We start from the raw sequence: 27,661 nt of genomic DNA, 5'->3' as shown, positions 1-27,661 counted from the left end.
TCTTGCAACATTGGTTGGTTGAAGCACTTGCACTTGATTGCTAGCATTTGATTGATCACTTGGTTGAGATGATGAACTAGCCATTTGTTGATCTTGCACATTGCCATTACTAGTGTTTGCTTGAATTTGATTATGAGAACCACTAGCTTGCACATTTGAGTTAGAGAGCACTTGATTCTTGTCATCTTCAACACCAATCACCTCTCTAGGCCTTAACTCACCAATGTCCATGTTCTTCATTGCATTAACCAATTGAGTGCCTCTTACATCATCTAGATTCTCATCTTCCTCTTGGGAACCATTTGTTTCATCAAACTCCACATCATGAACCTCCTCAAGAGTACCACTAGCCAAATTCCAAACTCTATAAGCCTTGCTAGTAGTGGAGTAACCAAGCAAAAAACCTTCATCACATTTCTTTTCAAACTTGCTCAATCTAGTGCCTTTCTTCAATATGTAGCATTTACAACCAAATACCCAAAAGTATGCTATGTTTGGTTTTCTTCCATTCAAAAGCTCATAAGGTTGTATTCTTTCTTTCAACTAGCCCATTTGATTGAGGAGTATACTTGGTCGAGAATTGATGTCTAATTCCAAATTCATCACATAACTCATCAATTCTAGTGTTCTTGAACTCACTTCCATTGTCACTTCTAACTTTCTTGATGGTTGTTTCAAACTCATTGTGAATGCCCTTGACAAATGATTTGAATATTGCAAACACATCACTCTTGTCCACTAGAAAGAATACCCATGTGTATTCTAGTGAAATCATCCATAATCACAAATCCATATTTGTTTCCATCAATGCTAGTGTATGTGGTTGGTCTAAACAAGTCCATGTGCATCAACTCAAATGCCTTAGATGTGCTCATCACGCTCTTTTTAGGATGTGTGTTACCAACTTGCTTTCTGGCTTGACATGCACTACATAGCTTATCTTTCTTAAATGTGACATCTTTCAAGCCTCTAACTAAGTCATGCTTAATCAATTTGTTTAATTGTTTCATTCCAACATGACCAAACCTTCTATGCCACAACCAACCCATGCTAGACTTAGTGATCAAACATGTTGACAATTGAGCTTCTCTAGCATTGAAATCAACTAAGTATAGATTCTCATATCTAAATCCTTTGAATATCAAGTTAGAGCCATCTACACTTATGATATCTATATCATCCACACCAAATCGTTGGATATTGCAATCTTACCAAGCCCTTTGACCTTGCCTTTGCCATTGTCACCAAATGTGATACTATCAATCCCATTGCTCTTATTTTCATTGATTGAATTGAACATTCTTGGATCACCGGTCATGTGTTGTGTGCACCCACTATCAAGCACCCAATGCCTTCCTCCGGCTTTATAATTTACCTACAAAAGAAGATCAATTCTTTTTAGGTACCCAAACTTGCTTGGATCCTTGTAGGTTAGTCATCAAGGTCTTTGGTACCCAAATGGCTTTCTTCTTTGGGCCCACAATTGGTGTACCTATGAACTTAGCCTTCACACCATTGGCACCCTTATAAAGCATGTAACAAGAATCAAATTTGATTGAGGATACATTAGGTAGCTTATTCTTGTTAGTCTTGCAATTTTGCTCTATATGCCCAACTTGCTTGCATCTTTTGCAAAACTGACCATTGCCCTTCACAAAGCTAGCTTTGGGAGTGACAAAGGCCGCTTTGCCTTTCTTGGGGTATAGCCTAATCCCTCTTTGTTGAGAGAAAACCTTTGGCTACCTAAGCACTTTAGCAAGTGGGCTTCTCCACCATAGGCATTTCCTAAGGCACGAGTGAGCTCATTCACCTCCTTCTTGAGGGTTTCATTTTCCACCATTAGTGATGTTTCATTCATAGGTGGAGTGGTAATGGTTGTGCTACAAGAAGTGTTTGTAGGAGCAACAATAATGGGTTCATGAAAAGATTCATCGAATAAGATCACATGTTAGTCCCACATCACATGTTACTATCACTTGCTCCTTCTCGGCTTCCTCCTTCTTGACTTGCTCAATGAGAGAGGAGTGAGCCTTTTCAAGCTTACAGTGAGCTTTGCCAAGCTTCTCATGGGCATCCATTAGCCCCTCATGAGTGACATTGAGCTCATCAAAGGATTGCTCAAGAAATTTTACTTTCTTACGCAATTCTTTGCACTCCTTTCTCTTCATCTCATTGCAAGCATGCACTTGCTCACACATGTCCAAGAGCTCCTCCTTGGAGTACTCCTCCTCCTCATCATCATCATCATTATCATTCCTACAAGAGTCACTTTCACATTCATCATTATCACTCATCATATTTTACCTTGGTAGGCTTTGCCATGAGACATGTCGATGGAGTGTCGAAGATGGAGAGCTTCTTGTTGATGGCGATGCTTGCTAGTGCTCTCTTAATAGACTTCTTGCCATCATCACTAGAGTCATCACTATCCAAAGAGCCATCACTATCCCAAGTGACAACATAGCCTCCACCCTTCTTCTTCTTTTGGAAGGTCATTCTCTTCTCCTTCTTCTCCTTCTTTTCTTTCTTATCCTCCTTGTGCTTCTTCTTCTCATCCTCATCATTGTCACTATTATATGGACAATTTGCTACTACATGATCGGGGCTCTTGTAATTGTAGCATCTTCTCACATACTCTTTCTTCTTGGTGTGATCTCTTCTCTTTCTTGCACCATAGCCCTTCTTCTTCATGAATTTTCCCATCTTGCGCACAAAGAGAGCCATAGCTTCATCATCAATATCACTAAAATCATCATCATCACTTGATTCTTTCTTGGACTTGCCCTTGTTCTTTGATGATGATGAGCTAACCTTGAATGCTATGCTTTTCTTCTTCTTGTCTTCTTCTTCCTTCTTGTCATCCTTGTCATCCCCCTCCCTTTCCACACGGTATGTCTCTTGTGTCATGACATCACCTAGTACTTGGTTGGGGGTAATATCCTTTAATCCTCCTCTTATGATAAGAAATCTCAACATCTCAAACCTTGGAGGTAGGCACATCAAGAATCGATGAGAGACATCATCATCCTTGATCTTCTCTCCCAAAGCCTTCAAGTCATTGATAATCATTTGTAATCAATGGAACATCTCCGGAATGCTCTCATCTTCCATCATCTTGAAGCTTGTCAACTTGTCCTTGAGAATATACAACTTGGCACTCTTCACCACCGGTGTGCCCTCATATGTTTCCTCCAATCTCCTCCACACTTCATTTGCTCTTTCACAATCCTTGATTTGCTCAAACACCTTTGGATCAATGGCATTATATAAGGTGTTGAGAGCCATTGTATTGCATTGCTTGTTGGACTTATCTTGGTTGGTGGGATTGTTGGGATCAATGATAGCATAATCATTCTCGGTTACATCCCATACTTGATCATTGATTGAACCAAGATACACCCTTATCTTTCTCTTCCAATAACCATAGCTTGTGCCATCAAAAAACGGTGGTTTGCCCCCCACATGGTTGAACACAACTTGAGCCATAATTTGACACCAAGGTTGTTAAGCCTTCAATCAAACGGTGACCACAGCTCCGATACCACTTGAAAGGTCCTAATATGGCTAGAGGGGGGTGAATAGCCTATTTAAAAATCTACAAATCAACTAGAGCAATTTGATTAGTATGATAAATAGCGTAATGCAAACTCGCTCTAGCTCTATAAGGGTTGCAAGCCAACTATCCAACAATTCTAGTTGCAATGATTACTTAGGCACCCAAACTTGCTATGTAACTACTCACTAAGAGCTCTCAATCTTGCTACTCTAAAGAGCTCAACTAGATGAATGTAAATAATAAAGCAAGCTCTCAATTCTAATTACACTAAAGAGCTTGTATCAACTAGTTTGCAAGAATGTAAATAAGTGAGTAGGGTGATTATACCACCGTGTAGGGGGTGAACCAATCACAAGATGAAGATTAAGCCAATCACCAGGAGAATATAAATGACAAGAGACAACCGATTTTTCCCTCGAGGTTCAGGTGCTTGCCAACACGCTAGTCCCCGTTGTGTCGACCAACACTTGATGGTTCGGTGGCTAAGAGGTGTTTCACAAACCTCGTCCACACAATTGGACACTACAAGAACCTACCCTCAAGTGAGGTAACTCAATGACACGAGCAATTTACTAGAGTTACCTTTCGGCACACCGCTAGGGAAGGTACAACTCCCCTCACAATCACCGGAGACGGCCACGAACAATCACCAACTCGTGCCGATCCCCCACCGCTGCACCGAGCCATCTAGGTGGTGGCAACCACCAAGAGTAACAAGCGAAATCCACAGCACAACACGAATACCAAGTGCCTCTAGATGCAATCACTCAAGCAATGCACTTGGATTCTCTCCCAATCTCACAAAGATGATGAATTAATGATGGAGATGAGTGGGAGGGCTTTAGCTAAGCTCACAAGGTTGCTATGCCAATGAAAATGTGCAAGTTCGTGAGCTTCAAACGGCCATGGGGCTTAAATAGAAGCCCCTAAGAAATAGAGCCGTTGTACCCCTTCACTGGGCACACAGCGGGCTGACCAGACGCTCCGGTCAGACTGACCGGACCCTAGACCTAGCGTCCGGTCAACCGATGTAAGCCACGTGTCATTGTCCATTCAACAGGAACCACCCGATCGCAATAGCTAAGTAGCGACCGGACGCTCCAGCACAAGTGACCGGACGCTCAGACCCCAGTGTCCGGTCGTTTCCAATGAGCTCCAAAAACCGTCTTTTGTCGACCGGACACGTCCGGTCATGCTTGACCGGACATAGACCAGCGTCCGGTGCTTATCCCTAATCACTGTGCCATCTGACAACTCGACCGGACACAGCCCTTCAGTGTCCGGTCGCTGGGTGATCCAGCGTCCGGTCAGTTGATCGACGCCAGCATCATTGCGACCAACTCCATTTCACTTCAAACTTCTTCACCCTTGCTCAAGTGTGCCAATCACCAAGTGTATCACCTTGTGCACAAGTGTTAGCATATTTTCACAAACATTTTCAAGGGTGTTAGCACTCCACTAGATCCTAAATCCATATGCAATGGATTAGAGCATCTAGCGGCACTTTGATAACCGCATTTCGATACGAGTTTCACTCCTCTTAATAGTACGGCTATCAATCCTAAATGTGATCACACTCACTAAGTGTCTTGATCACTAAAACAAAATGGCTCCTACATTTTATACCTTTGCCTTGAGCCTTTTGTTTTTCTCTTTCTTCTTTTCCAAGTTCAAGCATTTGATCATCACCAATGTCATGATCTTCGTCATTGCTTCATCACTTAGAGTAGTGCTACCTATCTCATGATCATCTTGATAAACTAGGTTAGCACTTAGGGTTTCATCAATTGACCAAAACCAAACTAGAGCTTTCACCTGGTCTAGTCTTTTTCTGTGCCGCCTCAAATGACTTGGTGAGAGAGCGGTCATAGTCCGATTTTGGCAGGGTCTTTTGAGATTCCCGCTTTTTCTGGTCCACCTTCTTTCTTAGAAGATCTGGAGGTAGGTAGAAGTACGGTTTCTCTGGGTTCTCCCTCGCTTCTCATTGCTTTTTCACTTTTTTGAAGAAACTGTCCACATCTTTTTGTACTATAGCATTTAATTCCTTTTCACTTTTCTCATAAGATAGTTTTTGGGGAATAACTGGATTAGATGAGGCTTTCTTCTTTGCCAGCTGGTGGGCCAACGGCTTTGTTTGCGGGGCGGACCTCTTAGGAGCTGGCTTCTTTTTAGTCATCAAGGGAGGCGGGGAAGCCGTTGGAGACCTCCTTGGAGGCGTTGGAGACCTCCTTGGAGGTGGCGGCAGTGGCGGCGTTGCCACCTGATTGCCCAGAGCACTATGATGATCTGGAGATTGAATAATTGGACTTAGGTTGGCAGAGACCCTGCTGTGTGAGTACAAAAAAGAATAATTAGGTATAAGAAATTGTTATTTTTAATCATGCATGTCAATAGAAAATTAGTGAAAAAATTTTCGTTCACTTTTGTCCACACCTATTGTCTGGCAATTGAGGAAGCAGCGGTGGACTAGAGACCCCGAGAATAATGATGTAGCACTTGCACCATAGTATGAATGTCTTCTCTGCTTCTCCTAGAGTCTTCTCCCCATCATCCCCTAGAATGTCAAGAGCCAGATCACTAAAACCTTTGTTAACTCTATCCACTGAGACGCTAACATATCCAGGTGGTATTATTGCCCTATGGATTCTTGGTAGGATCTGGAGGAGAAAAAAACCAAGAGCCACCATGATTGTGGCATTCTCTTTTGGAATATGTAGCTCACATGATGTAAACGGTGCAGTGATGTCATCCACGGGGAAATGTAGCATTGCGTCATCTTGATTTGGCAACTCCGTGGAAGCGCAACTGCTTTTCAACTGATCAGGGGGGCTAATATTAATGTTGATTCCTGGATCTGATGCCTGCCTTTGGGCACTCATTGCTATTTGCACTTGCTTTATGATTTCGTCCTGCATTCTAGCTTACATGTTTTTTTTCACGCTCATGTGCTTGAAGCAACGCCTCCCGTGACTCATGAACATATTCCTCCAACCTATTGATCCACACTGCTTCCTTATCCTTCTTGCTCTGCCAGCTTCTGTAGGTATCTCTGTTGTTAGGGAAACCATGCTCCCAAGAAATGTTCTATCCTAAACCTCTCGTTCGGCCACTGTGTTCAGCAGTCCTGATGGCATACGTCAGTTCATCCTTCTCTCTATTGGGCCTGAATGCACCAATAGCTTTAGCTTGTAGAGCATAAGAAAATCTTTGTGTTGCTCTTTCGAGTTTTGGGCCATGAACCAGCTTCCTGGTCTCTAGGTCTAGTCTTTCCCCATGAGCGAAAACCAATTCTTCATGCGTTTGGGCCAATTGAGTGATTCTGGTGTGATACCCTTGGCAAGAATGTTCGCTTCCATTTTTCCCACTTGGGAATGGCAGTCGCGTAGCCACCAGATCCCATGCCATGGTGGTATACCTTCTGTTGGGCATTCTCTTGGTTCCTTCTCACCCGTTCCTCACCCTCTTTCAATGTCTTGTACTATACAGAATCATTCCAGTAGGGCCTCAACTTTGCGAGCGGGCCCCTAGTATTGAAATTGGGCGTTAGGTTCTTCTTGACGTATTTCGTGTATAGGGATTTCTTCCAAGTCTAGAATTGTGTGGCCATCTTCTTCATAGCCCACTTTCGAACTAGCTCCTTCAATTCATCATCATTGATATCATCATAATCATCCGCTTGCAACGTGAAATGTTGAAGGATATCATCCCAAATTAAATTCTTATCAAGATCAGAGACAAAACTAACATGAGGCTCGTTGATCTTTTTCTTCCATTCACGGGCACTGATCGGAAGTCTGTCCCTTACAAGGTACCCACAGTGTTGCACGAATTTCCTTGCATGTGGACCAAGTGGTTCGCCTGTCTCGATATTGAATTCCAATATTATGTAGCGCCCCTCCAATAGCTTTTTCAGGCCTCGAATATTTTTGCTTTTCGCAGTTGTGGTCGTTGATCCAGAGGGCTATGTATAAAAAAAGAATAAATAAATATCATGTGTACACATAATAGATGATAGATATTCAAATATATATACCTCGCCAGTATTTTTTTGCACAATATTTTCTTGGTTATCTTCAAGAGCCAGGTATTGACTCCCGTCATCTACATCCTGCTGGTCACCATCGGCAAATTGAGTGCCGGTGTTGATAATATTCATCATTTCTTCATCCATGTTGTCTCTCGGGGCAGCCATCTAGCTTTTACTCCACTAGATATATCTATAAAAAATAAAGCACGTTTCAATAAATAACCATTCGTACTAGTTGACCTTGCTTATGTGATCATCTCGGCGAACATTTCTCCATCGGACGGCACCATACTTGGCCAAGGAAGAGCTCCGATTCTACGAGGAAGGGAACACGGTCTTCCACGACCGTTGCTGCTCTCCCTCGTAGAATCAAAGCTCCTCCTTGACGTCCGTTACCGCTCGGCAGAGAACATGCTAGCCGAGATGAACATGATCCGCAAGTTCAACTAGTATGGATTTTCTACAATTTTCTTACTATTTTCTAAGTTTTTCATTTCATGGAAAAATTAATTCTAAAAAATAAAAGACATGATTTCTAAGTATTTCATTTCATGGAAAAATAATTCTAAGTGACCTGCTCGATATCGGCGAGCTCGCGGACGTTTAGGTTGCCGAGGATAGTAACATTTGTAGATGACATTTGTAGGTCTGAAGTTATCAAATATCCATCAAATTATAGCTCAAAAACATGTTTCAATAAATAACCATCCGTACTAGTTGGCCTTGCTTACGTGATCATCTCAGTGAGCATTTCTCCACCGGATGGCACCGTACTTGGCCAAGGAAGAGCTCCGATTCTACGAGGAAGGGAACACGATCTTCCACGACTGTTGCCGCTCTCCCTCGTAGAATCAAAGCTCCTCCTTGACGTCTGTTACTGCTCGGTAGAGAACATGCTAGCCGAGATGAACACGGTCCGCAAGTTCAACTAGTACGGATTTTCTACAATTTTCTAACTATTTTGTAAGTTTTTCATTTCATGGAAAAATCAATTCTAAGATCATGTAAGCCGCCGCTTTGTCGATCTGATCCGATGGGGTTTCACCAGCGCTGAGCGTTGTTTAGGTTGCCTTGTTTGACGGTTCATTCATGATCGATTCACGCTACTGACAGGCACATACAAGAGATCAAAAAATAGCATAATCATGTCCATTATTTTGGTTGACCTAACATGACACAAATGTAACATGACACAAATGCTACTGACAGGCACATACAACAGAAAATAGCATAATCTTTCCTTGGTTTCCAAAACATGTTAGCAGCCAAAACTTGTGAACAGACAACATCTTTCCTTGGTTTCCATTTGTACCTAGCTGTAGTGAGGCAGCACGGGGAAGGCTTAGGCGCGCTCTGGTTGTCCAGCAAAGAAAAAAAGATTGACACTTTGTAAACATACATTTTCTAATGAGTTCGGTATCAAAAAAAGAATGAGTTCGGTATGCAGCACGTCGAGAAAAGCCTGGATTTACCATCCTAATCTTGACTTTGATATTTTCTCTATATCTGGGACAACATGAAAATAATAACTATAGCTTCCCATGTCATCTTCTTAACAACCAGAATTCATCTCACTGGTGAGACAGCGCACGCGGGGAAGGCTCGGGCGAGCTCTAGTGAGGCAGCGTGGGGAAGGCTCGGCTGCGCTCCGGTCAGGCAGCGCGCGTGGGGAAGGCTCGGGTGAGCTCCGGTGAGGCAGCACGGGGAAGACTCGGCGCGCTCCGGTGAGCACGAGTGAGGTGGGGGCCGGGGACAAGGACGGTGCGCGCTCCAGCGAGGACGAGCGAGGCGCGCTGGCTGGCCGGAGAAGAAGCACGTGTGCGCGTGGGGCCGGTGACAGTGTGTGCGTGTGACGAGGCAAGGCTAGGGTGGTCGCCTAGGGGCGGCGGCGCTGCTGGATTGATCTGGTGGAGAAGATGAGGCAACGGTGTGGCGAAGACAGAGAGGAAGAGAACTAGGGCGTGGTTTATAAAGGGAGACCTTTAGTCCCGGTTGGAGCTACCAACCTGGACTAAAGATTCTTTAGTCCCAGGCGATGGTTAGAACCGGGACTAAAGGTCTGAGCTTTAGTCCCGGGTGTAGCCACAACCTAGGAGTAAAGGGCATTTTGATGGGCCACGAAAACGGCAGCTCCCCCTTTACTCCCAGGTGGATCAACCACCCGGGACTAAAGCTCCACCTTTAGTCCGGGGTGGTTGATCCACCCGGGAGTAAAGGGGGAGCTGTAGTTGGCTTTCTCTAATTTCCATAAGTTTTCCTTTTTTATATATTTCTTATATATAAATATGCAGAGAGTTATTAATTGCCTAATAAATAAAATATTATCCAAAAAATTATAAAAAAATTTCTTAGACTTGGTTTTGCATTATTATACACAACAAAAATTTGTAAACTAAACTCTTTTGTTTTACTATATAAATATTTGACATAGTGTAAATAATAATTACAATTTTCACCATGCAAAAATATACTACTTAATTAAAATCATTAAAACTATTGTTTTTCGACAGGAAATTAGTTTTCACATCTTATTAACGTTCATCATTTGGTTTTTCATCACACATTCTCCACGGGAAATCCATCGTCTAGCAGAAAATTCATTTAAACCGTAGAAAATATGAAAACATGACAAAAAAAATCTGAAGTCACAATTATTACATAGTAGGTCTAATACATCACTATATATATCAAGCGGGCACAATAGTGAACTTCTTCTTAACATATATCCCTTGGTTATGATCGCGCCGTAACCATGGAGTGTCCTCATCATTTAGCTGGATGCTTGGGTCTTTGTTCACTGTGAAGGGTGGAATTTGGTCATTCTTTTCATAATCTTCTGATATGTCTGACTTGTCTTCAATTCCGACAATGTTTCTTCTCCCTGAAAGAACTATGTGGCGCTTTGGCTCATTGATTGGGTCGTTGTTGTTTTTCCCTCTCTTCGGTTTTGTAGACATGTCCTTGACATAGAACACCTGATTCACATCCTTGGCAAGGACGAACGGTTCATCTTTGTACCCAATATTGTTGAGGTCCACGGTTGTCATTCCATACTGGTTGTCGACTGCTACCCTGCCTCCAGTCGCCTTTACCCATTGGCACTTGAACAAAGGTACCTTAAAAGTAGGTGCATAGTTTAGTTCCCATATCTCCTCTATGCGGCCATAATATATTTGCTTATTTCCATTAGGGTCGGTGGCATCTATGCGGACACCACTATTTTGGTTGGTGCTTCTTTTATCTTGGGCTAGTGTGTAAAATGTATTCCCATTTATCTCGTACCCTTCGTATGTGAGGATATGCCATGATGGCTGCCTAGCCAACAAATAAAGTTGCTCATCAATACTCTCATCACCTTAACATTCTTTTCGCAACCAGTCATTGAAAGTTTCCATGTGCTGACGCGTAATCTAAGCTTCAGACTTCCCCGGAAACTCGGATCGGAGCAACTCTTTATGTTTCTCGATATACGGATCCACCAAAGAGGAGTTTTGCAGAACTGTGTAGTGTGCTTTATTAAAATAATTGTCCTACATACCAATATATGGTTTCCTCCCTAGTGTCCCCTTTCCACTTAGTCTCCCCTCGTGTCGCGATTCAGGAACACCAATCGGGTCAAGGTCGGGAATAAAGTCAACACAAAACTCAATGACCTCCTCTGTTCCATAGCCCTTGGCGATGCTTCCTTCTTGTCAAGCATGCTTGTGAACATATTTCTTTAGGACTCCCATGAACCTTTCAAAGGGGAACATGTTGTGCAGGAACACAGGACCGAGAATGCTAATCTCCTTGACCAGGTGAACTAGGAGGTATGTCATGATATTAAAGAAGGAAGGAGGGAACACCAACTCAAAGCTGACAAGACATTGAACCACATCATTCTGTAGTTTAGCTAGATCCATTGGATCGATTGCCTTCTGAGAAATTGTATTGAGGAATGCACATAGCTTCACGGTGGCTAGACGTACATTTGGAGGTAGAATTCCTCTTAATGCAACAGGAAGCAATTGTGTCATGAGCACGTGGCAGTCATGGAACTTTAAGTTTAGGAATTTCTTCTCTGGCATATTTATTATACCCTTTATATTCGAGGAGAATCTAGATGGTACCTTGATGCTTGCTAGGAATTCAAACATGCTTTCCTTCTCTTCTTTGCTAAGAGTGTAGCTGGCAGGACTTAAGTAAAGGCGTCCATCATCTGTCTTCTCTGGATGCAGGTTGTCTCATTCTTTCAAACACCGCAGGTCCTATCGTGCTTCAAGTGTGTCCTTAGGCTTCCCATGCACACCCATGAAGCCTAGCAGATTCACACAAAGATTCTTCGTCAGGTGCATCACGTCGATCGTGCTATGGACCTCTAGGACTTGCCAATAGGGTAGCTCCCAAAATATGAACTTCTTCTTCCACATGGGTGCGTGACCGTCGGCTCCGTTCGGAATAGGTTTGCTGCCATGTGCCTTTCCAAATACTACTTTCACATCCTTGACCATATTGAGTACATCCTCACTAGTTCGGTTGCCCCACTTGGTCTAGTGGTCTGCCTTACCTTTAAAATGCTTGCATTTCTTTCTTAGGGGGTGATTCGCAGGAAGAAATCAACGATGGCCAAGGTACACGACCTTTCGACATTTTTTCAAGAATATACCTTTAATGTCATCGAAATAGTGCGTGCATGCATTATATCCCTTGTTTGATTGTCCTAAAAGATTACTTAGAGCAGGCCAATCATTGATTGTTACAAACAACAATGCTCGCAGGTCAAAGTGCTCCTGTTTGTGCTCATCCCACACACGTACACCTAGTCTATTCCACAAAAGTAGAAGTTCTTCAACTAGTGGCCTCAGGTACACATCAATGTCATTGCCAGGTTGCCTTGGGCCTTGGATGAGCACTGGCATCATAATAAACTTACGCTTCATGCATAACCAGGGAGGAAGGTTGTAGATACATAGAGTAACAGGCCAAGTGCTATGACTACTGCTCTACTCCCCAAAAGGATTCATACCATCCGTATTTAAAGCAAACCTTAAGTTTCTTGCATCATTTGCAAACTCCGGAAATTCTCTATCGATTGCTCTCCACTGGGACCCATCAGCAGGGTGTCTCAACATATTGTCTACCTTATGGTCTTCTTTGTGCAATCGCAACAACTTTGCATGGTCTTTGTTTCTAAACAGACGTTTCAAGCGTGGTATTATAGGAGCATACCACATAATCTTGGCAAGGATTTTCTTCATAGGACGTTCACCCTCAACATCACCAGGGTCATCTCGCCTGATATTATACCGCGATGCATGACATATCGGGCATGCATCTAACTTCTCGTACTCCTTGCCACGGTAGATGATGTAGTCATTAGGACATGCATGTATCTTCTGGATTTCTAATCCCAAAGGGTAGACTACCTGTTTTGCTTCGTACGTAGTGGCGGGCAATTCGTTATCCTTCGGAAGCATCTTCTTTTGGATTTTTAGTAACTCCCCAAATCCCTTGTCAGATACACCATTCTTTGTCTTCCATTGCAGCAATTCCAGTGTGGTACCCAATTTTTTTGCCCCACATCACAAGTTGGGTATAGCAATTTCTTGTGATCCTCTAGCATGCGCTCGAACTTGATCTTCTCCTTTTCACTTTCGCATTCTCTTTGTGCATCACGAATGGCCTGACCAAGATCATCAGTGGGCTCATCTTCTGCCCTACCTCTTCTTCAGCTTCCCCCATTGTAGTATCATTGAAGGCCCCATATTCAGCAATAATGTCATCATCGTCCCATTATTTTTCTTCACCTTCTTCCATTACAACCCTAGTTTCTTCGTGCTTCGTCCAACAAATATAGTTTGGCATGAAACCCGACTTCAACAAGTGTGAATGAAGACTCCTTGAGCTAGCATATTCCTTCAAATTCTTACATATGGCACATGGGGCAGCACATGAAACCATTGCGTTTGTTTGCCTCGGCCACACGTAAGAAAGAATGCACGCCCTCAATGAACTCTTGGGAGCGGCGATCAGCATTGTACATCCAATGCCGGCTCATCTGCATTACATGACATACATACCATATTAAAACCTAGAACATAATTAGTTAATTATACGACATGCATGCCACCACACAAGGTATTAATTTATGAAAGTCTCGCTACAATGTAGACAATCCCAACTACCACTAAAAAACTAAAGCTAAAATGCACTTCAGCGGCATAAGGATTTCGCGACCAATCCCAACTAAAACAGACAGATCATGCGTTTGTTCAACATCTATGGGCTTCTTTCGTAGGATCACTGCCTCATCAGCCGCTGTAGCCGCCTGTGCAAGAGAGTTTTGCACGTGTTCAACATACTCTTCCTCCCAGTACCAGCCTGAACATCTAGTGCCATCCCACTGAAATTAAAACAAAAAATTAGAACTTTAATCACAATCATCATGAAAATAAGTATAAATTAACCATAATAATCAAATGCGACAAAATAACTCACATTGCGATCCGGACACTTGTAGAAGATACGGCCCTTGTTGGGACACTCCTTCCTCACCCGGTACTCCATCACAATCTTCTCCTCACACTTGCCGCATGCAATGAGAGGGAGGTCCGGCCTCAGTCGCTTTGTAACCCGATGAGAGGCCGAGGACCCAGAAGCAGTTGCCATCTACTCTCTATACTCATTTTTAATATAATATAAATTTCTCATTTTATAAACAAATAAAATTAAAAAAAACTCTAAAATTCTCTATATCTCTAAAGCATGAAGTGTGCTATGCATGCTATAAATGAAAGCTCAATACTAGTTTTGAATAACTACTTTAACCTTCCTTCATCCAAATATGCAAACTTTAAAGTGATTTGAGCTTAAATGGCTTACAAATAAAAAAAATCTACCATAAAAAAACCACATATATCTAGTCCACAAAATGAAATAAGCTACTGATGAAACATGAGAGTATAAAGTTGGTAACCTTTAGAATCGAAGAATCGATGGAGGAATGGAAGAAATCTTGTGATCACCGGTGATGAGGAAGAAGAGAGGCCGGCGATGAAGCAAGAACACTGAGCTCGAAGTGGCTCGGGCTCGGGCTCAGGGAGGAACAAGGGGTATATAGGAGGGGACATTTAGTCCCGGTTGTAGACAGAAACCAGGACTAAAGGTCCATTTCTAGTCCCAGACGGAGCCTCCAGCCGGGAGTAGACTTTTACTCCCGGTTGGAGGGACCAACTGGGAGTAAAAGTGAACCTTTAGTCCCGGTTGGTAGCTCCAACCGGGACTAAAGGTCCCCTCCAGCAAAAGCCTGGCGCAGTAGCCGTTGGGCAGGGACCTTTAGTCCCGGTTGGAGCTACCAACTGAGACTAAAGGTTTCTCTAGTCCCAGGCACGAAAAATATCGGGACTACAGCCAAATTTCAAAGTGGATCAAAGGTCGTTTCTCTACTAGTGATACATTGTTGATCTTGGCAATAAAGAAATCATGTCCTTTGAAATTCTTCTGTCAAGAATGAGTTTGAGTTTTGGTTTGATTTGTTTTTTCTCCACTCTTTTCTCCTTTTGATTGCTTTGTTGGAGTTAGTTTGAGTGGAGATCCATCACTTGGTGGAAAATTTGAGAAAACCCTTTTTTCTTGGAGTTTTTCAAATCCACTTTGATTCCTTAACTTCTAGATGATGAACTTTTGGGTATAGCTTCTAAGCATCCTTGGGAATCCCTCTGCCAAATTTGAAGTCAATCAAAGTTTGTTTGGATCAAAAAGCCCTTTTGGACATATGTTTTTGGGCTCTAGGGTCTATAGAACCGGCCAGGCCGGTTTGAACAGTACCCAAAACTGGCTAGGCTAGTTTGAACAGTAAATTGGCAAGACCGATGAGAATAGTAAGTTGGCCAAACTAGTTTGGTTGAACAGTAAACCGGCCAGGTCGACTTTCTACGTTGTGTTCTCGCCGCAATGCGTTTTCGCCCGTTTTGTTGCTTTGTTTGTCCGTTTAACTTCTCTTTTTTACTAAGTTCGAGGTGTTTAGAGGGTATCCGGTCACTAGTTGTCCTGCGTCCACTCTAATGGGAAGTATTACTGTTTTGGGTGCTTTGGGGATCAATTTGGGACAACGGTCAAAATCAAAAGCAAATTGGATTCGGCTCCCATTCAGACGAGCACTGCATGATAGACCCACTAACGGTCTTTTATCTTGGGCACATGGAGCGTCTAACCATTGCAACATGTAGCCTGAGATGATGAAGTATGCTATCAAAGTCGCCGACAGGAGTGGGATGCCAAGCGACATAGAAGGCCCTGAGCCAAAGTTGTCGGATCCATAGCATATTGGGTAAGCAGGGCATGTCACTGAGGCTCAAAGCCGGTAGTCCCATGAAGGGCTGACTACCCCCCTACTCTGGTTTTAGCTTGTCGAGGGTGTTACTCAACCAAGAGTCATGAAGGCGCTCCTCACATCCACAGACGGACAAATCGAACCTGAAGTGAAAGGTTTCCTCTTTAGCCGAGCGAAAGGTCAAGATGAGAAGATCCCCTCACCGCCACCCTAGAGATGGCACAGGAGGCCGTGAGGGGCTCAGGGGCTCCTATTGAGTATGAAACATAGGGGTAGATATAATCCCTAGGTTAGTGCCATGATAGTTTTATTAACCCCCTGACTGATTCTCCTAGCTAGACAAGGGCTTGGGGCTACACCCATCAGGTGCACTCGTGTGCACCCTCTGGTCCATTGACTATTGGTTCTGTGGGCCTCAGAAGGCCATTTCAGGAGAAGAGCTCAGTGCCTTGGAAACAAATCAAAAGGCTAAATACACGTTCAGGTCCCCCACTCAAGGGCTTGGCTAGGCCTAAGAGGCTCTCGACCATAGGGGTAACAACCAAGCCCGCACTGCAATGCGCACCTTGGCCTTCGCTCAAGCCAGGCTCCAACCCCAACAAACCTTGAGAGTATTAGGTGGTCTCCTATTCCTGTGTCTCCTGTTCCTGTCTTCTTGACTCCATCAGGTTCTCTCACGTCTTCTAACCTACACGGTCTAGCATCGACAAACAGGGAAACACAAACAAGGAAAATAACAAGCAAAGCTTGTAAAGCAAGCATAAACAAACAAATGATCCTAGATGGGTTGGCCCTATTGGGTTGGTCCTATTGGGTGATGGGTTGTTATCTAAGGTTATCACTATTATGTCAATCTGAAGTAAGATTTGGATAGAGGGATTCCATCCATAGGGTGGGGTTCTACGGGTTAGGTTAAGGTGGGTAGTTGGTCCGATGAAAACCAGACCACATTATTAGGGTTCACTATTATGTGAACCTGAAAGAGAAAGATGACTAGGTCAGGCTTTCTACAGATCCACCAGGTTAGTGACACATATGCACATGCATATGTATGTGCCTATGGTTAATTAGGTGGTCTAGATTATGGCTAGGGTTAGCGGCATATATGCTCATGCATATGTATATGCCCATGATTAAGTAGAATTGAGTAACTAGGTTGCTAGGGTTAGCCATACATAGGCATATGCACGGGTATCGGGCATATCTATATATGTATAGATGTCTACTCATTTTAGGTGATTGGATACAGATATATTCAAGTATGTGTCATGGTGCATACACATACATGAATATATAGGGCTAACTACTACTATGGCAGAGGGTAATATATTATCTACGTGGGAGAGTGCAGGTGTAACTATCAGCACATATAAAATACTATATATGGGTTTATATATATATATATTCCTACCGCGGATATATTTGCATGGGTGCAAATATATTACTATTCATGTTATATTTATCCATGTATTTATATACGGAGTATAGTGTATATATGTACGTGGACTTACGTGGCTAAGAGGTGTTATTTACTAGATACAACTACGGGTTAATTATTAAATAAAGAACTAAAAAGCAATCATATCTAGAATTTAAATGAGCACCAAAAATTAGGGAAAAGGATTCAAATATGTAGGGTTTTATTTTAGAAGATTTATGGTGCAAGAATTACGGAATTCAGAATTAAGACGGGAAATATATAAATTACCAAAGTTTATCGGCTAAACGCGAATGGAAATGAATATGGAAATTATTTCTACAATTTTATCTAATGAAAATGAGTGGCAAATATCTGGGTATGATCTAGGGTAACTCTAGTTTATTTTAGTATTTTTCTGGGATTTTTTCTGTACTTAAAAGTTTACCTTTTAATATCCTGTGTACAATCCCCGAGTGCACATAGCATTTACCCTGATCGCTGACGCGTGGGCCTGGTCAATGGTCCAGCTGACCGATACTGTGCTTGTGAGCCGATCAGTGAACCAGCCTTCTACGTTTTTGTGGTTCACGCGCACCAGGTCGACTTAGAGGAGGAGAAGGAGTATGGGGCACTGTCGCGTAGGGCCCAAGGGGCGAGGTGGAGCGGCCCCATTGGTCACACGGACATGGCCAGGCTTATCCCTTCCTCTACCTCATCCCGTATTGGTCGTCCTCGTCTTCAATCGAGCGAGCCGAGAGAGGAAGACAGAAAGAGAGAGGGGAAAGGGAGAAGAGAGAAGGAGAGATAGGAAGGAGGGAAGCAGTGCGGCCATGGCGAGCGGCAGGGCGGGGCGAGGCGGCGGTTGTGCTTGCTGTGGTGGCGTAGGGCAAAGCAAGGGGAGCAGAGGGAGCAGCGAGTGCGCTCGACGGCAGTGCAGGGTGTGTGGGTGGCATGCTCGACAATGGCGAGGGGAGACGCGCGGTGAACGGTGAGCGAGGGGGAGCAGGGGCAGGGCGGTGGTGGCATGGCACTTCGGCAACGGGTAGCGCGACGGCATCAGCGGCTGTGGTGATTGCGGAATAGGAGGCAACGTGGCCGGTGGACAGCCACGGTGGCTCGACGGAGTAGAGAGCATAGGAGGAAGAGGAGGGAAGGGTGGAGACGGGACCCGAGCTCGATGAGGTGCTTCTCGACGGCAGCCATGGCTGGCCTTTTATAGGCGCACGGTAAAGCCGTTCAGCGGAGATATTCTCCGACCATGGAGATCTTTGCCAATGATGGTGGCAGGGCATAGTGAGGTCGGCAACTTCAGTGATCGTCGCATAGGAAGTCAGCGGAGCAGCGAGCTGTTGGTTGCTAGAAAATATCTCTGGCAGTGTTCTTCACGTGCTTGAGATGGACGCGGCGGCCACTGGTGTCAATGCGGTGTTGACGCAGTGCGAACACGGCGCATGCGAAGGCGACACGGCGAGGGTGACATAGCACTTCGTTGACCACTAGAGAAGGTGAAGCTGACGGGCGGGTGTAGGGTCGAGATGACAGACTAGAGGGGGTGAATAGTCCTTTCTAAAATTAACTGCGTCGGCTAACCATAACCAATGCAGAATTAAAATTATCAGTCTAGCCAAGACTACACCCCTCTATCTAAGTTACAAGCACCTTACAAAGACCCTAATTAGGCAACAAAGGTGTCGGGCTAGCTAGAGCTCACCTAATCAATTCTAGAGCAAAGTCACATAAACCTTTGCACTAGTACTTTGGTAACCGAGAGAGCTCCTACACAAACTAGTAAGCAAAAGCACAAAGCCACCTAAGCTCACTAGCAATGCTCAATAACATGGCTACACAAGCTAAATTATAGAGCGCAAATTACTTAGCTACACAAACTAAGCAATGTGACTAACATAGTTATTAAAACCAAATTAGCCACGCAAAGGCGCTAGTTCTATGCCACACAAGCAAGAAGGCAACCAGCAAGCTACTAAAGCTAAACTAGTCACAAGAGCAACTACACAAGCACAATGTATGAAATTTAAATAAAAGCTTGTGTTGCGCGGAATGCAGATCACCGAGAAGAATGATGAATACAAAGTTAACACGATGATTTTATCCCAAGGTTCACGTGCTTGCCAACACACTAGTCCCCGTTGTGTCGACCGCTCACTTGGTGGTTCAGCGGTTAATTGGCATCACTCGCCAAGCCCACACATTGGGCACCGCAAGAACCTATCCACAAGTGAGTGTAGCTCAATGACAGGCTCAACTAAAGTTGCTCTTCGTGATCCCCGTGGGGTGAGCACAATCCCCCTCACAAATCCTCCTCTAGAGCACCGCATAATCTTCTCATGTGCCTCAACGGAGTCATAGGCCACCAAGCCATCTAGGAGGTGGCAACCTCCAAGAATAACAAGCATGACTGGCTTGCAAACACGATCACCTAGTGCCACTCGATGCAATCGCACTAGAATCGCTCACTCACTCGATCAGATGATCACTATCAAACATAAGTGAGTTAGAGGGCTCCCAAGCACCACCACACAAGCCACCAAGCTCTAGTGTGCTCAGCAACCAGCCCAAGCCAGAGCTCCACCTCTATTTATAGCCCCCAAGCCAAATAGAGCCGTTGGAGCAAAGCTGCTGGTTTTTGCGAGGGCACCGGGCACGGCGGTGCCCTCCCCAATGGTCGAATTCTAACAGCTAGAAACTAGTCGTTGGTCACTGGATAGGGGTGGCAGTGCACCACCCTAGGGGTGGTGGTGACCACCCGGTCAACTGCCCGAGAACCCTACTCTCTGGAATTTTAGGGTGGTGCACTGCCCTAGGCACGACAGTGTCCAGGCGGTGACCAGCCCCGAATCCCCCACTCTGCCAAAAAGTGGCGGTGCCATGATGGTGCACCGGACACCCCATGGTGGTGCCACTGCCCTGCCCATGGTAGTGCACACCGGTCATGGCGGTGCCCTAGTCCTTCTACATGCTCTCGGCCACTTCCAAACAGTCACCGGACATAGGAGGGCGGTGCCACCCCAACTCCTCCTTAGCCTTATCCAGCCGGTCACCGCCATAGGGGTAGCGGTGCACCGGATAGGGGGTAGTGGTGCCACCCAGGCAGCACCCTGAGCCTGGTTTCACATCCTCTTCTTCACCTTTGTGAAAGTGCCAACACCAGCAAGTGTTCACCAACTTGTGCAAGTGTGTTAGCTTTTCACAAACATTTGTCCAAAGGATTAGCATCCTTCTTGCCACGCCACTCGATCCTAACACGTATGCAAAGTTAGATCACTCAAGTGGCACTAGATGACCGATATGCAAACAAGTTTGCCCCTCTTGATAGTACGGTCATCTATCCTAAACCCGGTCATGCACCTCTCTACACAACCTTTGACCGGTGAAATGAAATGCCCTAGGTTATACCTTTGCCTTGCGCATTCCATTCCATCTCCTCCAATGTTGATGCAACGCATGCACCAACTAATCACCAAATGATATGATCCACTTCATATCATCACGTGACCGTATTGGTTCATCGATCTTGACTTGACTTGCTCTTCACCATTGCCTTGGTTCATCGGTGCCAAATCATCACTCAACTTGCCCTTCACACTTGCAACTGGTCTGTTGAGCCAAGCCTTGTCTTGATCTTCTTCACCTTAGTTACATGACTCAATGTCATGTCTCATATGCAATGAACTCCTTCATCACATGTGTGAGCTTTGCAACATCTCCAAGTCATTTTCACCTCCATGGCATATGTTGCTCACACACATATACCTATGGACTAATCACCTATGTATCTCACATTAAACACAATTAGTCCACCTAAGGTTGTCACTCAATCACCAAAACCAAACAAGGACCTTTCAGTGGGCCCCACTCATCGGTGAGAGGGAGGATGGGGAGAAGAGGAGGGGCTGACGCGTCGCTGGGCCAAAGGCCTGGTTGGGCCGGCCTTGCGCGCGGCCTAGGTGGAAAGGAAGAGAGGGGAGGGAAGGAAGTGGAGAAGGGCTGCTGCTGGCGGCCGGGCCAAGCTGCTGGCCACGCTGGACCGAGCCCATTCGGCAGGAGGGAAGCAGGCTTGGGCCGGGAGGAGTCCACAGGAGAACGATTTTCTACTTTTCCCAGAAAATGTATAACAATGTAGATGTATCTATTTCCTTTAATAGATAGATTATGTAAATCAAGAAGAGAAATGTAATGCAATATTCATGATGTATTTCTAAATATTATATATATTCTAGTATGACTAAGTATTATATCTACTCTATTATAACTATGATACAAATTAAAATTATTAATATCATATTTCTAGATTTCCTAATATATATATATATATAATTTAACTAAATGTAAAATTCGAAGGGAATATTGGAAAGAAAATTAAACCTATAATTCATTAATGCGATGGCTATTATAATTCCTAGAGAATAAAATATTGCTTATATCTTGATGTATTAAATAATTCAAAGATGCAATTGATAATTAAGGGGAGGACACGAGGTTGCCTACCTCCTGCTGTACGTGGATGACATGGTGCTCACCGGGTCCAGCAACGCAGTTCTCCTACATGCTGAGTTCGCAATCAAGGATCTCGGTGAACTGCACTTCTTCCTCGGCATCGATGTGAAGCGTACACTGACCGGCTTCTATCTATCGCAACAGCAGTATGCGGACGATATTCTTGAACGTGCAGGGATGATGAACTGCAAGATGGCGTCAACACCGATCGATGCCAAGGGCAAGCAGTCCGCTGATGGGCCACCGCTTGAAGACGCTAAGACATACCGGAGTACCACCAGTGCGCTACAGTACCTTACCGTGACACGCCCTGATTTGACGTTCGCGGTCCAGCAGGCGTGCTTGCATATGCACGACGCCCGTGTTCCCCATCAAGCTCTGCTGAAAAGGATACTCCACTATGTTCGAGGGACCAGCGCGATGGGACTTACATCCACGGCAGCTGTGACCTCTCCATCACGGCATACTCCGATGCCGATTGGGCGGGCTGCCCCGACACCAGACGATCGACGTCAGGGTTCTGCGTCTTCCTGGGCGACGCGCATGTCTCGTGGTCTTCAAAGTGCTAGCCCACGGTGTCGCACTCCAGTGCCGAAGCTAAATACCGCGCTGTCGCCAACGCCGCGGCGGAGTGCATCTGGCTTCGTCAGTTGCTCAGCGAGCTCCAGTGCACGGTCACCAAAGCCACCGTCACCTACTGCGACAATGTCTCTGCGGTATACATGTCGGCCAACCCAGTTCATCACAAGCGCACCAAACACATCGAACTGGACATTCATTTTGTTCGCGAGAGAGTCCAGCTCGGTGATGTTCGAGTTCTTCATGTGCCCACCGGCGAACAGTATGCAGACGTCATGACCAAAGGGCTGCCTACTTCGACATTTGAGTCATTTCGTTCCTGTCTTTGCGTCGCTGTGCCGACCCATCCAACTGTGGGGGTGTTGAAGTGTTGTATTATACCGGTTATAGTCTCAGGTAGTTAGCACAAGCTTTGATAGTGAGGTGGCCACGACGTCGCCCACGCTCCTCCCGTGCGCACCCAGCACCGGTTACTGTAACCTGTATATGTATACTCTAGAGAGCAACACGAGAACTTGTTGGCTCAATCTCTCTTGATGCATCACTTACACCTTGCACCACCTTGCACCGGTGATTGTCTTGTTGCTGGGGTCACCGATCGGTGTTCAGCAATGTGTGGAGAAGACACATATGGTGATTGTAGCCACCATCAAACCAAAGCTACGCGAGCGTGGGATATAGGAAAATGTTACATTACACCCAAGTCGAGATAGTAGTCTTCATGCTACTGCTCAATGTTTTATTCTCTCATTGTTGGCTCGGTGATCTCCTAACAATCACACTACTAGAAACAGTATTTTCCCTGTGTGCCACTTATTTTTCTTGATGGGTCTCGAAAGGCTCACAGAGAAAATGTAATTAATCTGTTGGTTCGTGTTCCTCACAGAAGAATTTCAACATATTCATTGCAATTTGTTGTCTTTGTCATGTGGAAGAATATAGTTATATGTGCTTTCTCCTTGTTTTTTCCTCAAAAGATATACCAGATCGAAGCCTTTGTCGTCAAGGCTTTATGATGCCTAGTAGGCTCGTCGGCTCGTCACTGCTCAATCCATGCCAAGGTCTGACAAAGACAAATGCAACAGGAGCCCATAACCTGAAATGCAATACCTTCGGAATGAGCAATCTGCTGGATTTGTGCCTAGACTTCGATTTTCGCATAGATTTCATTTCTAAGGATCCAAAAGGGACCTAAATGATCATGGTCTTGTCATGGCGAAAATAAATGAATACATATATGAAGTACGTATTTATATTGAATCTTCACGGGATACAGAATGTAACTCCGTAGAATACATTGTTTAATTACACTTTTTAAAGATTGCACTAGGAGTAAAACAACACAAATAATGAATACAACGAATATATTTTTCTCTTCCAACCAAATGAAAAAGAAAAAAAATACAAAGGACACTAATTAAAATATGTACCGCAAATAATTAACTCAATCATCAACTGAGACTAGTTATTTTGCTCGATTGTTTTGAATACACCGCATCATCCGTGGCTCATGCCTTTGTTTCCTTAGCACTTAGGCATGTTAGGAGGACGTGGCATCATTTGAGCGCCTGGGGTCTTGCCATTTTTCACAATGAACACAGTGTCCATGCCCCACACCGTGTGACGATCGAAGTGGCAATGCATAAACCACACACCTAACAGACAAGCAAAGAAATAAACAGCACAATGTAAGATAAAAAAAATCATATATATATAACAACATATATAGTGTAGTTCGATCACTGTTGCCCAAATTTAGCAAATACTCACCAGGATTTGCCGCGCGGAAGCGCATTGCAGCCCAGCCGCCCGTAGGCACGGAGACGGTGTTCTGGTACGGCGGGTCGACCAGGTTGTACGTGGCCGGGTCCTTGTCCTTGTCGAAGTTACCGAAGCCTCTGCCCACCACGTAGAAGCTGAAACCGTGCAAGTGCATGGGGTGGCTCTCGGCACCGAGGATGGCCGTGTCCTGGAACACCACCTCCACCACGGTGCCGTACTCCACCACCTTCACCTTGGTGCCCCGCTTCGTGAGCTGGAACTCCACCGGCGGGTCGGGGGCGGTGAAGTTGAAGAAGAAGGGCGGTTTGTTAGGGAAGTTCGGCTCGTACACGCCGCTGATGGAGTCATAGTAGGCGTCGAGGATGTCGACGGTCGGCATCATGAAGCTGACGTTGTTCAGGCTCGCCGCGAGGCGGGTGTTTCCGGTGCCGAGGGCGGTGCACGTCTCGTTAGCCCCGCAGGGGAGCATGTTGACGGAGATCGTCACGAGCATGTGCTCGTCGACCTCCATTGGCACGTCGATCGGGTGCTCCTTGGTCACCAGGGAGCGGAGCTGCACCGTGTACGCCGTTGCCGCGGCGGTGTCGTTGATGACCGGCAGGACGGGGGAGTCTGGTGGCCCCGCTGAGGGCGGCGCGTCCATGTATTCCAGAATGGCCGTGGTGTTTTTATCGTTGACTGGGAGTCCGATGTTGGTGAAGAACGGGCTCGCGGCCATGTAGTAGCGGTTGTTGACGCCTGAGCCGTTGGTGGCGCGGTTAGCCTCGAGGAGCATGTTCATGGTCTGTCCGGGGGAGATCATGATGTAGTCGACGGTGAACGGCTTGAGGTAGCGGCCGTCGGTGCCGACCACCGTGAGGCGGTGCCCGGCGATGGCGAAGAACATCTCGTTGGTGAGCCCCGCGTTGATGATCCGGAGTAGGTACGTCTTGCCCTGCTCCACCAACATCTTGAAGGTGTCATTCTTGGAGCACGGGGCGAAGTCGCCGGGCTGGCCGTTGATGGTGTTTGCGTCCGAAACCTGGACGTCGCCGCCGGTCCGCTGGGACTCCAGGAGAACTTGCTCCACGTCTGCATTCCACCACTCGCCGAGGATGATGGGCATCTCCTTGTGCGGCTTTGTGTAGGGGTAGACGGAGCCTCGCTTGGGGTGGATGACGATGGCGCCGTGCACGGTGGCGCGGTCGAAGTCGCTGTGCGCGTGCCACCACAGCGTGCCCTCTTCCTCGGTGAAGATGATCTTGTAGGTGAAGTTGGCGCCAGGCTGGATGGGGCACTGCGTGATGTACTCCGGGCCATCAGACCACGGGTTCCGTGGCTGGTCCACGCCGTGCCAGTGGAGGGTGATGTTCTTGTTGCCCTGGTTGTACACGTTCACGATCACCACGTCATCCTTGCGCGCGTAGATGGTCGGCCCGGGGAACTGCCCGTTCACGGCCAGGATGGTCTTCTCGTGGCAGAGCCGGGTGACCTTGGTCTCCTTGATCTGCAAAAAATATATATCACACGCCGGCGTTAGTCCTTTGATCTTTTGTTAAAAATCATCATCAAGCACATGCTTGGTGTGTAGCTATCACATATAGCAGTGGGCGTCAAGGAGCTTGGATAACTTGCAAAGAGGCTAATTTCGATCAGACGATGCTGCTTGCTGGGAATGGAAAAGATTAGCAAGCAGCTAAGAAGATGTGTCACATCGTTGCTAGCTTTTTTTTTCTCAAGTGATGACGATGATCAGCAGTTCACATCAGGAAAATGGGAAAAATTGTGGCTTCCGTAATTTCTATGCTTAGTAAGAAGTCAATCCGTGCCTGTCGTAAACTCGGAATACAGCTAGCTAGGTCAACTTAATTACTTCATCATGCTCATGCAGAGTATCTAACAATTCATAGTAGCTAGATACCTGACATGTTCAAATGTTTTCTGAAGGCATGCAAATATGCAATCACATCAACCTAGCTAGATATTTCAAAACTAGAACATGCATGTACAGCAGCTGTTGATTTGCATTGTAAGTCCCCGCAAATACTACGTACTCAAACAACTGCCTGCACCTCTGAAATTCAACTGGTAATATAAGCTGAAATGAGATGTATCGATCAACTTACAACGAAGTCGTAGTGAGTATTCCTGGAGGCCTGGGCCGGTCTAGCTGCAACTCCAAAGGCTAACACCACGCCTAGCAATAACCAGAGCCGTCCTACTGCCGGCATCTTAGCTACACCGCCCATCGTCGTCGGAGCTTGCCGAAGGGGCATGCAGAAGGCCTAGCTCAGCTCTCTGATCTTGTATATGATGATTGATGAGGGTGTGTGTGTGCGCTCTTTTAGTTTGAGCAAATTGGGACGTGTTTATTAGCAGCGAGCGAGAATGCAAATGCTACTGCAATGTGCGCTCCGTGCGTTGCTGGGATGCTCATCTGGAGCGGGCGCCGCAGGTATTTATAGAGCGAGAGCTGCCAATGCATGCAAGCTTCGTTCGTCATGCCGCCGCCACCAGTCAGTGCCTAAACGTACTACCCCGGTCCCGGTCCGAGTCGATAACTTCGAATGATTGTCTTGAATAGCTAGCTAGCTTAGCAACTCGTCCACACGTTCTTCCAACGTTTTTTCGTCGGCGACAAATTAAAAGCACTGCACGGTGTGGCTCGATCAAGAAGCCGCGTTTTACCCTGGAACGCCCTCTCCTCTGTTAGCGTGAGTTGATTGGCGTGGCCTGCCTACCTCGATCTCTACTACTGCCTCGCCGCGGTGGCGCGAGCGTGTGTGACGGCGACGACGACGTCCGAGTCCGAGCTAGCTAGATTAAGCCAGCATGCATGCACACGTGCACAGTCGCCTGGAAGGCTGGAACGAGTCAAGGTCAAAGGAAACCCAATGAGCGCCACATGCAAGTTTTCAACCAACGGCAGCAAGCAAGGAGGGTTCTGACTTCCGAGAGATGCTGCCTTACAGTGAATGGCCGCGCTAGTTTAGATTGTCAGGCACACTAATATAACCATTGTTGTTCAATCGGGCCGTGGTATATATATATACGCATGCACACGAGGTATTATGTGCAACCAAATTTTTTTTTCCCATGAGCGTCTATTTGGATCACCGGAATAAAGTTTAGTCCGTCGTTGGATATATAATAGGCTAAATATGGACTAGTGAAGAGTTTCTTTTTTTTTTTCTAATGTGTTCTTCTCATCAATTAGCCTCTATTAGTTTTTGGTAGACCATGATTAGTTGATGTTTAGGCTTTCTAATTGCCATCCAAAACATGGACTAAACTTCCATCCAAACAGGTTGAGCTGATCTGGTCTGTTTCTTCCGTCCCAAGTTAAATTATATAAGCTTTCTGATGTTATGTGTCCATTGACTAATAAATTGTTGCAGCACTTTTTCTTCGACGTCTGATGCAGCCACAGTATGTATTAGCATATGTGTGACAGCTGCCTGTGGGTGCGGGTGTGGGTGTGGCTGTGTCAAA

General features: G+C 45.5%; 1 pseudogene; it reads right to left on the bottom strand.

Annotated features, from left to right (window-relative positions):
• Positions 1 to 26,582, bottom strand: part of LOC136474811 (putative laccase-9) — a 136,743-nt pseudogene extending 110,161 nt beyond the window's left edge.
• Positions 26,583 to 27,661: the final 1,079 nt, after the last annotated feature.

The sequence above is a fragment of the Miscanthus floridulus genome, chromosome 8 (assembly GCF_019320115.1).
Source record: "Miscanthus floridulus cultivar M001 chromosome 8, ASM1932011v1, whole genome shotgun sequence".
Lineage (NCBI taxonomy): Eukaryota > Viridiplantae > Streptophyta > Magnoliopsida > Poales > Poaceae > Miscanthus > Miscanthus floridulus.
This window is presented reverse-complemented; position numbering and strand designations above follow the sequence as displayed.